Genomic DNA, 12,910 nt, shown 5'->3' on the forward strand with positions numbered 1-12,910 from the left:
AACTTTCTAACTTTTACTTTGCAACTTAATATACATGTGTAGATCTTTGTATGCATGTATATATTATGAGTGTGTCTATAAAAATAATACACACACCAAAAAAGTTGTCAGAATAATAAGTGGTTCATAGGTCTTCTTCTGGTCTTTTGTGCAGGGATGAGTTAATTGGTTAGTTAATCATCTTCATATTCTTCCAAAAATCAACCCAAAATTTCATAAAATGTTTGTGTTCCTTAATTTGATATGTTATCTTACCTGGACTAGCTAAGATGACTCTAGTTACAGCTAAGCACATTCAATTTTAATTAGACTTTCTACCAGTCTATGACATTGAATTTCTTTTGCTTACTTCTATTGTCGACACTTAGTCTTTTTATGATTTATAATTATTGTTGCCTTTAAAATGATTCAGATTCCTTCAAACACATACAATGATACTGAGCTACTGGATTAAAATGAAAATTATTATCTCTAGTTTTCTCAGCAGGTCAGTGGTAGACCCTGGTGTCTTGAATCCCAGTCCAATGCCCTATCCACTAGATCAAGCTGTTTTTACAATGTAGGGCTACTGATGAATTCATGTAAATACCTGAGGAGATTGTCAGGTTTCATATATACATAGGATGAGGGGATTAAGAGAGAAAATGAAACCTTGCCATCAACTCAGGTATTCACATGAATACATTGATGCATAATCTACAGCAAATGGAGCCCAGTGGCCACCTCTAAGAGCTACTGCATACAATTAATAAATATAATTTTATCAAGTAATATCAGCTAACTGCTCTATCATGCCATACATTGTACCCAGCTTACAGTGTTAAACATCTATAACTACTCTTACCCTAGATTTCAGCAGTCTTTGATAAAAACCTGTAGTGCATCCCTTGGATTAATTTATATATTGATTTATTTTCTGCTAACGTTTGTGATACTTTTTTGTTGTTTTATCAGTTAACTGCAGTGATGCATTTCCAGGCACAGTACACTACACTAACATATACTAATACATAAGAAAAATATTTCAAGACTCTAACAAATTATAACTGGACACACACATAAACCAGATGTGCAAATGATGAGCATATGTTATAAATACAGACCTGTCACTACTCTTCAAAATCAGTCTAAAATGTCTTCACCTGTGACCAAATGGTAATGAGCTTGGCAGGAGCATAGAAGACTATGAGGTAGAAAACTAGCTTTGTGTTTTCATACTGAGTTTTCCTACCAATTTTTACATAGCTTCTGTTTGGTGCGGGTTGTTTTTTTTTTAATTTGTAGGATCTTTAAGCAAAATGCCCCCACTCTCTTTTCAAATGTGCACAATACATATGCATATATAAACCAAGAACACACACTGAACAAATAAATATCTTTCATACAATTTAAAAAACAAGCATTAACTGTGAAGAGGACTTCAGCTTTGGAGAAGTGTGCGGTAACTGACACCATTTTGTGGGTTCAGAAGAGTGAATCTTGTCCCTCCTTTCCCCCCCCCCCAACATGAGATTTGTTACAAACTCAAAATTCAGGCACTGTCAACCATGGTTTTAGCAACTTTGTGTGAAACTTAACTATGTTTAGACTAAACTTAGACCAAGTTTTAAGCATAGCAGTTAATAGTTTTACATGAAAATCATGCGAGATACAGGGCTTCTCTACACTGCCCCACAGTTCAGATTACAAGGGGTTGAATAACAGCATGTACCAAATGCTATGGTGTAATTCTCTGAGGTGGATGCTGTGGGTGCAAACTAAAAGGTTTCTAGTTTACACTAATGTAATTAATGCTAGAGAACTGCATTAATGTGAAAAAGGAACCTTTTAGTTCATACCTGTAGCGTCCACACATGGGAGTTCCACTGCAGCGTTTTGTGTGCACTGCTAGTCTTACCCCTATACTCTGAACTGTGGGGCAGTGTAGATGCGCCCTCCATCATCTAACGCTGTTTTTGCCTGAAAATAGGAAACAAAAAAGATTTCAGCTGAGTTGCACTTTAAATATTGGAGTTTGGTCAAATTTGGATCACACTTTTGGATACATCTAAGAAGAACTGGATGCACGTTGACCGATCCTGGATGCAAGGTGACAGGTGATAGGACAAGTTCATAGACACCATAGTAATAGCTAGAGGAGTAAGGACCAAGAAGCCGTAATTTTAGTAAGGCTGAACTTCATGAGTTTTAAGATACCAAGTACATTCAACATTTTAAAGTAATGTTAAATTCAGAAGGCTGTGGACAAATAATACTTAATAAGGTGCCTTAAATAAAATAACCTAAAGTTGGTGTAATTAACTCCCCATTGTACACCTGATTTTCCCCCCTCTACCCTCAACCACATTACTTCACTGAAGCCCAAATTGTGTGCCTGAAATTTGGCGCGTTCTGTGAGTAGAACATTTTGGAGAAGCTTGTGGAAGCAGGGCTTTGTTCCAGGCTCTCCCATCCCTAGTGACAACAGGTTGGTTGTGTGTTTGTCCAGCAGAAATGGAATACATGGCAAACCAAAGAGATGTGGGCAACCTTGGAACAAATGAAGATCTGTGATATCATAAACAGACTGTCCTATTTGAATGAATTAATAGTATCAGCTTATGCTTTAAGTGGTGCACCATGTATATGGCATAACTCTCATTGACTTTCATTAAGAATCATGGTGACAAAATAGGGAGGGAAGATTTCCTGTGGTGTGTAAATACTACAAAGTGTCCCGTAGCCCCAGAGGGAAAAATCACTGATGGATAAGGTCAAATGTACAGTTTAATATTCTATAACAATCATATTGAATGCTATGTTTATGTAGAGTTAGAAATCCCTTCTGGAATAACAGCCTACCAAGGTAAAATTTGAGTTTATCTAATGAGAAATCAGAACAGAGACTTGACACTTGGCCTCCCACATCACAGAAAGTGCTCTAACCACTGTGGTCATTGTGAGGTAAGGTGTTTACAGTCTCTCTGGAGTTGTTCCATTTTGTATAACTAATTATTCATTGGACCAGAAAGAAAGATAGGTATGGTGGATTCTGAAAATTTAAAAAAAAATGGAAAAGTTTATGCATCATATAAATGACTTTGTCTTGGACGTCATCAGAGTAGGATTCCAGGACAGCATTTATAATTAATACAACAATTCATTCAACAATATCTGTTCTATACCACAACCTTGTAAAGTTCTACTCACCCTCTCATCCAAGCTAAAGGATTTATTTTGGCAAGTGAATAAAATATTGTTGTTGTCATTATCATAGTAAGGATGAGCAAGTTGGTTTTGCATCTAAGGTGGCAAATTTTCATGGCAGTTTTGTAGGCTAGCTTGGCATTTTGGAATGTGTTTCCTCTGACAGATTTTGTTTAAACTGTTTCTAATCACCCCAGCAAATGGGGAAAAATACAGATCCCATTTTAAGTCAAATCATCAGAAGATCTGATAATTAAATGAATATATCATGGCTGGATTAGCTTTGGCTGTAATGCTAGCATTTAGATGCATCATTTATAAACACAATCATCAGAAATTTATTCACTTCAAAGGACTTAATATAACCTACTGAGCTGCATGCACTATAATTTGTTTATGTTGCTTTCCAGAGTTGAAGGACACTCTTCATCTTCTTCTTATTTGTGTTTTAAATTAAAAGGTCAGACAGCTCCAGGTTCAAAAATCTGTATTCCTGGCTGCTGTAGCCTATTGGTTATCCTACTCTGAAATTGTATTTTGGAATGATTCATTCTTTAGAGGTATAATGATTAGGCTACAATTATGTCATGGAGGTCAAAGGAAATCACAGAATCCGTGACTTCCTTTGACCACCATGACACTTTCTGCTCGGGAGCTGGAACTCCCAGCTAGCCCACCGCAACCTGCAATTTCCAATCCCCACACTGGTGGAGGCACCTGGCAGCTGTCCAGCTGGGGGGCAGCAGTGACCCCCTGCAGCTGCCCAGATGTGGCAGGTGGCCAGAGGCTACCCACCACTGCCCAGTGCAGCAGGCAGGGAGGGGGCCCCCTACAGCTGTCCACCCATGGCAAGCGGTTGGGAAACCCTGCAGCTCCCAGCTGCGGCGGACAGCAGGGAACCCCCATGGGCACCCAGCCACCCTGGGGGCAAAGGACCCTGCAGCAGTCAAGCCCCATGGACAGTAAGGCCTCACAGCTCCCATTCCCCATGGCAATGGGGGACCCTGGCGATCCCACTGACCACAGTGGTGGGGGACCCGAGAGCCCCAGCAGCAGTGGTTGCTGAAACCACCTCCCCTTTTTGTCTAGGATATTTTTAGTGGAAATCAGGGACTTCCATCAATTTTTGTTATTGCCCATGACCTGTGTATGACTTTTACTAAAAATATCTGTGACAAAAACTTAGTCTTAATACTGATAATTTTTCAGCTACAACCACTATTCATTCATTTTCTCTGGAGACTCCTTGGTTCACTTTCAGCCTATCAAGTGCACACATAAGATCCCTTTTCAAAGAGGCATGTGTCAGTGAAATTTTCACCAACTAATTGCAAGCAAGGGACTAGTTCTTTTTCAAACAAAGCCACAATTTTAACATCTTTGAGTTTAGCTGTGGTTCTAGAACCATATAGTGCATAAATTGTGATCATGATAATGTCATTCTTTCATCTTAGCTTGAAATAGCAGCTGCCCACTATAATGTCTTTGAAATCTTGATTGATAAAGGATCTAGACCTGTTTTTAATTACTGTATAATGTACTTGGCAAAGGTTAATACACCTCTACATCAATATAACGCGACCTGCTAAAACACGAATTCAAATGTAATGTGGTAAAGCAGTGCTGTGGCCGGAGGGGGCGGGACAGGGCTGCGCACTCTGGCAGATCAAAGCAAGTTCGATATAACACGGTTTCACCTATAACACGGTAAGATTTTTTGGCTCCCGAGGACAGCGTTATATCGAGGTAGAGGTGTATTTTGCATCAGGAAAGAGATCAGGATATAATTCCTGCAGCTAATGCAGATGAGGGTGTAGAATTCAGACTTGTGCTTTCCTATACCTTTCAACATTAGAGAAAATATAGATTTTAGAAACTGAGAGATCTACTATTTTTACGAGAAATATGGAAGGGTTTTACTGCTCTTTTTGTGTATAAATAAAAGGCTTGTTGGCTTTGTGTATTTGAGACTAAAAGGAATTCACGTGCATTAATTTATTTAATAAATTTCCACAACCATAAAACAAAGGGATTTTTTTCTAAATTGGTAATTATAATCTGATTTATATGTTTCTAGTAAGTGGACCAAATTCATGGTTGAATCAACTCCACTAAAGTCAGTGGAATTACGCCAGTTGTTACTTCAGCCACATTTCTCTGACAAAATGAAATTTAAGATGTGGTGCAGGTTACATATTACATTGAGAACAAAGATATTTGCAAATTCTGGTTTTGCTCTCTGGACTCCAGCCAGTCAAATGAACCATACATAATATCAATTGCCTTGAGTAATGCTGAGCATGTCCTCAGAAATGTCATCCCAATTTAGATATGGTCTTTCTTTTTCCATCTTTCAGCATGTTTTGAAGTCTGTCATGACTTTTTTTTTCTGAATGTCTGTGTAATCAAATAGCATTTTATGTACTGTATAAACATTTATTTAGTGTAACAATTCTAGCACAAGAATGTGCAAGCTCTTAATTGCTAAGACATGTAAGGAAGTGTCATTGTGTGATAATGTTATACCTTTAATTCATTTGCTAGATAATATTTAAAGTTGAGTATTTTCAGGATCATAAGGATAATATTTGCTCTGGAATGTTTCAGTGTAGTGTTAAAATGTCTCTGAAGATTAGCAGGGAATGGATGTTTCTGAGGATTAGTAATGAGATATAAATATTTTTAACTTCTAGGTTTCTATTTAATATCCACCTGTGTCTCTAGATTCCAAAAGTTATCATTTGACATATTTTCACTGGTCAGAGCTCTGTTGCAAATATACAACAACAAAAAAACAACTTGAAAGGAGGCACTAATTGGTATCATCTGGCCAGCCTCAGCAGACAGGACAGGATTGAATTGACACAGAGATTAAGCTATTCTTTGCTCGCAAGAGGTGGTCTCCCCTGGTTGGGGTTGAGGCATATAGATCTCTGTGGTCTAGTTAGTATTATCACTATATATCTTTTATGTAAACACGTAGAGGACATCAGTGGGTGGGGGCTATTTTTTGAGGAGCATCATGGCTTCTATTAGAATTGTCATGAAAGATGCCATTTTTACAGGAGTACTTTGAGGATTGTTTGTGATCATCCAACCTGTTTGGTTAAGGTTGTTGAGTAAGAATGTCAAATACTTGTTTATAAAAACTCTCATGTTCAAAAGTACCAATTTCAACAAACATACTCATCTTATCTCAGGCCTTTAATGGGGCCTGATTTTCAGAAAGGGCTGAGCATGGGAAGCGAGTTCATGCACATTGAAACTCATACCATCTTCTGGTGTCATATATTGGGCAGCCAAAAACTCTTGACCTGACAAAGGGGTGATATATTTGGTGGCCCCTAATCTTTCCAGCAACTCATCTACTCTAGACATAGTGTATGTGTCAAATTTTGATAGTGCATTTATTTTCTGGAAATCAATGGAAAAATGGGTTGATCTGTCGAGCTTTGGCACAAATACAATGAGACTTCACACACTGGGATACAGGCATACATCACACTGTATGCACTGGAGATAGATGGTATCTCCAAGGGTCTCTCCAAGCCCAGCTAGCTGTTTCCTAACCAGTGTATGGCTGCAGTTCTGGCACATCTATCCCATTAACCTGTACTGGGACAAATGTCTTAGCCAGGCGTCTTTTCTGAGCCCTGGTGTTCGCTGTCCATGGCTACCAATAATTGCAGTCCATGAAGGGATAGTCACTGTGGAAATGACCATACTATTCACAAACAAAAGAGCTTCCCATAGAGGTACTGCACTCAGCCCCTTGCTCATCTAAGGAAAGATAGATGCCCAAAGAGGGCCATCATTTGGGATTAGGCTTTTCCTTGGCCTTGTAGTCCATGTGAGGCCAGATCTCTAGGATCTTGCCACAGCTGCTGTTTGTCCATGGATTTGGGCAAGATAAATGGTATTTCGGAGGCTGCCCTCTTCATCTGGCCTATAGATTTACAGGAACTGGTCCCCTTAGATAGCTTTATAAGTCTGCATCAGGCTCTCAACATCAGACAGTATCTTTAGTTTGGTCACAAGAACCACTCCTGTCCCACAGCCAGGAGGATCTGAGTGAACTGCTCCCATAAAATCTTTTCAGTCACATGCTACCCACATCACCTTTCAAGTTGGAGTCGGAGCAATCAACAAGAGCAATCAACATGTTTAAAGGGTCTGGGCCACTGCTCAAGATCAGGCCCTCAGTGGATCTTTCTCCCAGTGACAGAAGGCTTGGGTTTTGGCTGTGATGTCAAAGATGTCTAAAATGGCCCATGCATGGTCAGGAATGGCCACGGCATCAAGGCCACAATATTGGGCTTTTGCTGGCTTCCTCACACAGGATGCCAACAAACAGTGCTGTAATTAGGCATTTTAGTACCCAGGACGAACAAGCATATTTGCGCCCCTCCCCTCACACTAGAGCCTGAGCAGGATTGTTTTTAATCCCACCATCCCACCCCATGAGACAGGATTGAGATTAAAAGAAAAGTCTTCAAACACTGCAAACAACATGAATGCCCCAGACGGCAGCCACCACCCTCCAGCTGCCTAGCTCTGAAGACAGCACCACCTCCAGAAGCAGCGCAGAAGTAAGTGCCACCTTGACTTGTGCATTATCTTCATAGCTGGATGGATAGAGAGTGATGACCACTTGATGGCTGCCCGGCACTGAAGGTAGAGCCAGCATCAGCATCAGCGCAGAAGTAAGGGTGCAATGGTATGGTATTGCTGCACTTACTTCTGCACTACTGCTGGCGGCGGAGCTACATTTAGAGCTGGGTGCTGGGATATCGATGGCCACTGGTTGGTCACCCGGCACTGAAGGTAGAGCCAGCACCAGCATCAGCGCAGAAGTAAGGGTGCAATGGTATGGTATTGCTGCACTTACTTCTGCACTACTGCTGGCGGCGGAGCTACATTTAGAGCTGGGTGCTGGGATATCGATGGCCACTGGTTGGTCACCCGGTTATGAAGGCAGCATTGCCACCAGCAGCAACACAGAAGTAAGGATGGCTTGGCATGGTACTACTACCCTTACTTCTGTGTTGCTGCTTGCAGTGGCACTGCCTTCAGAGCTGGGTGCCCAGATAGTTGCTCTGAAGGCAGTGCAGCCACCAGCAGAAGTGTAGAAGTAAGGGTGGCATAGTATGGTGTCCATCTCTCAAAGCAGCTCCACCACAAGTAGCGGCACAGAAGAGTGGCATGGTGTTGTATTGCCACCCTGACTTCTGCACTGCTGCTGGTGGTGGCACTTCCTTTAGAGCTGGGCAACCAGAGAGCAGCAGCTGCTGGCTGGGATGTTCATGTTACTTACCTCACAGGAGACCCATTTTTTAAATTCTGCTCCCATCCAGCCCCACAATACCCACCCACTCACACCTTCTCCCTCATTGGTTGTTGAAATTTTATCCTGCTATTATGGCAGTGGATCCTGCTGGTCCCCCTTGGGTCCCCATCCCACTGCAAGGCTTTAGCCCCTACAATATTTTTTGTCATTTTTCTGCCCCCTCCTCCTGCATCTGCACTCTGGGCTCCTTCCCCACTCTTCTGCCCTGGTTACAGCCCTGCCAACAAAATAGCCCAGTGCTTGGGTGACCATTGTCCTGCCATGGCAACCTGGTCAAAGTAATGATGATGGCTTCTGGATCATCTTCATTCCTTTTTTTTGTGAGTTTTATCAGAATGCTTGGAGCTGGAGTGCTGTTTGAAGTTCTTGCTGCAGGATTTATGTTTGACCCCTGATGTTATTAGAGGATGTTGCCGGGCAAGTACACCCAACTCTTGTGCAGGGCAAGGGTATTGCAGCCTCACGACTAAGTTCACTTGACTGTCCTTAAGCTCAGGGCTGTCTGGCCTTATGGCCAGAACTAATATGAGTGCTGTCTCCCTCAGGTCTGTGGGTCCCAATGGCCAGAGTCAATAAAGAGGCCCTCGCCCTCAGGGCTGTGTGGCCCAATGGCCAGAGTCAATATGACTGCCCTCTCACTCAGGGCTGTCTGGCCTGATGGCCAGAATAATATGGCTGCCCTCTCCCTCAGAGCTGTGTGGCATAATTGCCATAGTCAGTCAATATAGGTGTGGTTTAATGGCTGTAGAGGCATGGGCCATCACTCAGGGGGCTGTTGGCTCAGGGACCTGGACCATCCCTATTCCACCAGGTCCCAGCCTGGGACCCTGTCAGTAACAAGTAAACTCATCACTGGTTATTGAGGATCCTTCTGAAACATGCTGACTTAGCTTTCAGTTCTATAATCAAATCAATATACGGTCCCCCTGGGCTACTTCCTACCCTGTCTCCCGATGCCGTGGACTGGGCTCCTGGACCTGTGCAGATCTCAGTGGCTCTGACCTTCCTTGGGCATCTTCAGGTATTTGGGTATCTGCCTGGGTCTCAACAGGTCTGGCTTCTTCAATATGGAGCTTCAGCAGCTCCTGGGCTGGAGCCCAACGATGTGTGTCCTTCCCCTCGGCGGTCAGACTTGACTGAGCTAAGTCACTTCAATAATTTTACTATTTCCATTTTTTTCCTCTTTTTTAGGCCTCACAGATGGTCTGGAATGTTGCCTGCTTTCTATGCCAAATTGTGATGGGGCAGTGCCACCCAGCAGCTACCTCGCTGGGTATCAATCTCCCCTGTCTCTGGCCTCCCTCACTAGCAATCGGTCTAATGCTGTGGTGGTCCACTTTTTGGTAGGTAGCAACTTGACCCTGGGTCCACTTTACCAGTTGAAGTTCACCCCCTTCTGGGTTGACAGAGTTCTATACAATATATATAGTCCAACATCTCCACAAAAGAAAGCGTCTTCAACCCACATGTTGCCTGTGAGTGACACACCTTGACTCAGGCCTTACAACATCTATCCTCTCCTCCTTTCCAAGGAAGAGAAAAGGGGTTTATCCCTCCTACACAAAAAGGGTGGTTCATAGGGGAGCATGGGATCTCCCTCTCCACTCAGCATAGGGTCAACTGCCTCATCAGTGATCCTCCAGAAATTAGAGCCCAGAATTTCCTAGGATATAGCTACACTATGAAATTAGATCAAATTTGTAGAAGTCATTTTTTTTAGAAATTGTTTATATACAGTCGATTGTGTGTGTCCCCACACAAAATGCTCTAAGTGCATTAGGTCGGTGGACTGCGTCCACAGTACCAAGGCTAGTGTCGACTTCCAGAGCGCTGTACTGTGGGTAGCTGTGAGTAGCTATCCCACAGTTCCCACAGTCTCCGCTGCCCATTGGCATTCTGGGTTGAGATCCCAATGCCTGATGGGGCAAAAACAGTGTCGCGGGTGGTTCTGAGTACATGTCGTCAGGCCCTCCCTCTCTCCCTCCCTCCATGAAAGCAGCGTCAGACAATCATTTCGCGCCTTTTTTCCTGGGTTACCTGAGCAGACGCTATCCCACGGCAAGCATGGAGCCCACTCAGCTCATTGTCACTGTATGTCTCCTGGGTGCTGGACACAGCAGCAGCTCATTGCCTTTTGGCAGCAGATAGTGCATTATGATTGGTAGCCATCATCATCTTATTCCTGGGTGCTCTTTCAGCTGACCTCAGTGAGAATGGTCGGGGCAGCTGGGCAGACATGGGCATGACTGAGCCAGGTCATTCCCATCTTCTGCCGAGCACCCAGGAGATGACGATGGCTAGTAGTCCTACTGTATTCTCCTCTGGCGAGCAGCCAGGAGATGATGAAGGCTAGCAGTCATAATGCAGCATCTTCTGCCGAGCACCCAGCAGCTGATGATGGCTAGCAGTTGAACTGCACCATCTGTTGCCACCCTAAAGATGTAAAATATAGATGGAGTGGACCAAAACAAGAAATAGACCCAATTTGTTTTGTATTCATTTGCTTCCTCCCTCCCTCCATGAAATCAATGGCCTGCTAAACCCAGGGTTTTGAGTTCGATCCTTGAGGGGGCCATTCTGTGTGATAGTTGTTTGTGTTTCTCCTTGATGCAAAGCCACCCCCTTTGTGGACTGTAATTCCCTGTAAGCCATGTCGTCAGTCGCCCCACGTCCGTCAGAGCAGACAATTATTTTGCACCTTTTTTCAGCCCAGACGCCATAGCTCTGGGATCAGGTGAGGAGGCGACGGCAGCGCGGTGACAAGAGTGAGGAGGACATAGACATGGATGTAGACTTCTCGCAAAGTATGGGCCCCGGCAATGTGCACATCATGGTGTTAATGGGGCAGGTTCATGCTGTGGAATGCTGCTTCTGGGCCCCGTAAACAAGCCCAGACTGGTGGGACCGCATAGTGTTGCAGGTCTGGGACAATTCCCAGTGGCTGCAAAACTTTTGCATGCATAAGGGCACTTTCATGGAACTTTGTGACTTGCTTTCCCCTGCCCTGAAGCGCCAGAATACCAAGATGGGAGCAGCCCTCACAGTTGAGAAGTGAATGGCGATAGCCCTGTGCAAGCTTGCAATGCCAGACAGCTACCGGTCAGTCGGGCATCAATTTGGAGTGGGCAAATCTACTGTGGGGGCTGCTGTGATCCAAGTAGCCCACCAAAAAAAGATCTGCTGATATCAAGGGTAGTGACTCTGGGAAATGTGCAGGTCATAGTCGATGGCTTTGCTGCAATGGGATTCCCTAGCTGTGGTGGGGCGATAGACGGAACCTGTCATAAACAGATGGTTAAGGGTTAATGTCTCTTTTACCTGTAAAGGGTTAAGAAGCTCAGTAAACCTGGCTGACACCTGACCAGAGGACCAATAGGGGGACAAGATACTTTCAAATCTTGGTGGAGGGAAGTCTTTGTTTGTGCTTTTTGTTTGGTTCGTTGTTCGCTCTTGGGGCTAAGAGGGACCAGATGTACACCCAGGTTTTCCCAATCTTTCTGAATCAGTCTTTCATGTTTCAAAATTGTAAGTATAGCCAGGCAAGGCGGATTAGTCTTATGTTCGTTTTCTTAACTTGTAAATGTGTCTTTTTTATGGAAGCATTTTTACCTCTGTTTGCTGTAACTTTGAATCTCAGACTGTGGGGGGGGGGGTCCCTCTAGTCTATATGAATCTGTGTACCTTGTAAAACATTTTCCATCCTGATTTTGCAGAGATAATTTTTACCTTTTCTTTCTTTAATTAAAAGCTTTCCTTTTTAAAAACCTGATTGATTTTTCCTTGTTTTAAAATCCAAGGAATTGAGTCTAAACTCACCAGGGATTGGTGGGGGGAAAGGAGGAGGGATGGTTAATTCCTCCTTGTTTTAAGATCCAAGGAGTTTGGATTGGTGTGAAGCTTCTCAAGGCAACCCGGGGGAGGGGGGGGAGTCTGGAGGGAAAAGGAGGGGGATGGTTAATTCCTCTTTGTTTTAAGATCCAAGGAGTTTGGATCTGTGTAAGCCTCTCAAGGCAACCCAGGGAGGGGAGAGTCTTGGGGAAAATGGAGGGGGATGGTTAATTTCTCCTTGTTTTAAGACCCAAGGGGTTTGGGTCTTGGGTTCCCCAGGGAAGGGTTTTGAGGAACAGAAAGTGTGCCAGACACAGACTTCTGGCTGGTGGCAGCGTACCTGGTTTAAGCTAGTAATTAAGCTTAAAGTGATCATGCAGGTCCCCGCTTCTTGAACTCTAAAGTTCAAAGTGGGGAAAAAACCTTGACAGAACCCATATCCCTATCTTGGCACCAGAGCACCAAGCCAGCAAGTACATAAACCAAAAGGGATACTTTTCAATGCTGCTGCAAGCACTGGTGGATCACAAGGGACATTTCACCAACATC

This window comes from Gopherus flavomarginatus, chromosome 1, assembly GCF_025201925.1.
Source record: "Gopherus flavomarginatus isolate rGopFla2 chromosome 1, rGopFla2.mat.asm, whole genome shotgun sequence".
Lineage (NCBI taxonomy): Eukaryota > Metazoa > Chordata > Testudines > Testudinidae > Gopherus > Gopherus flavomarginatus.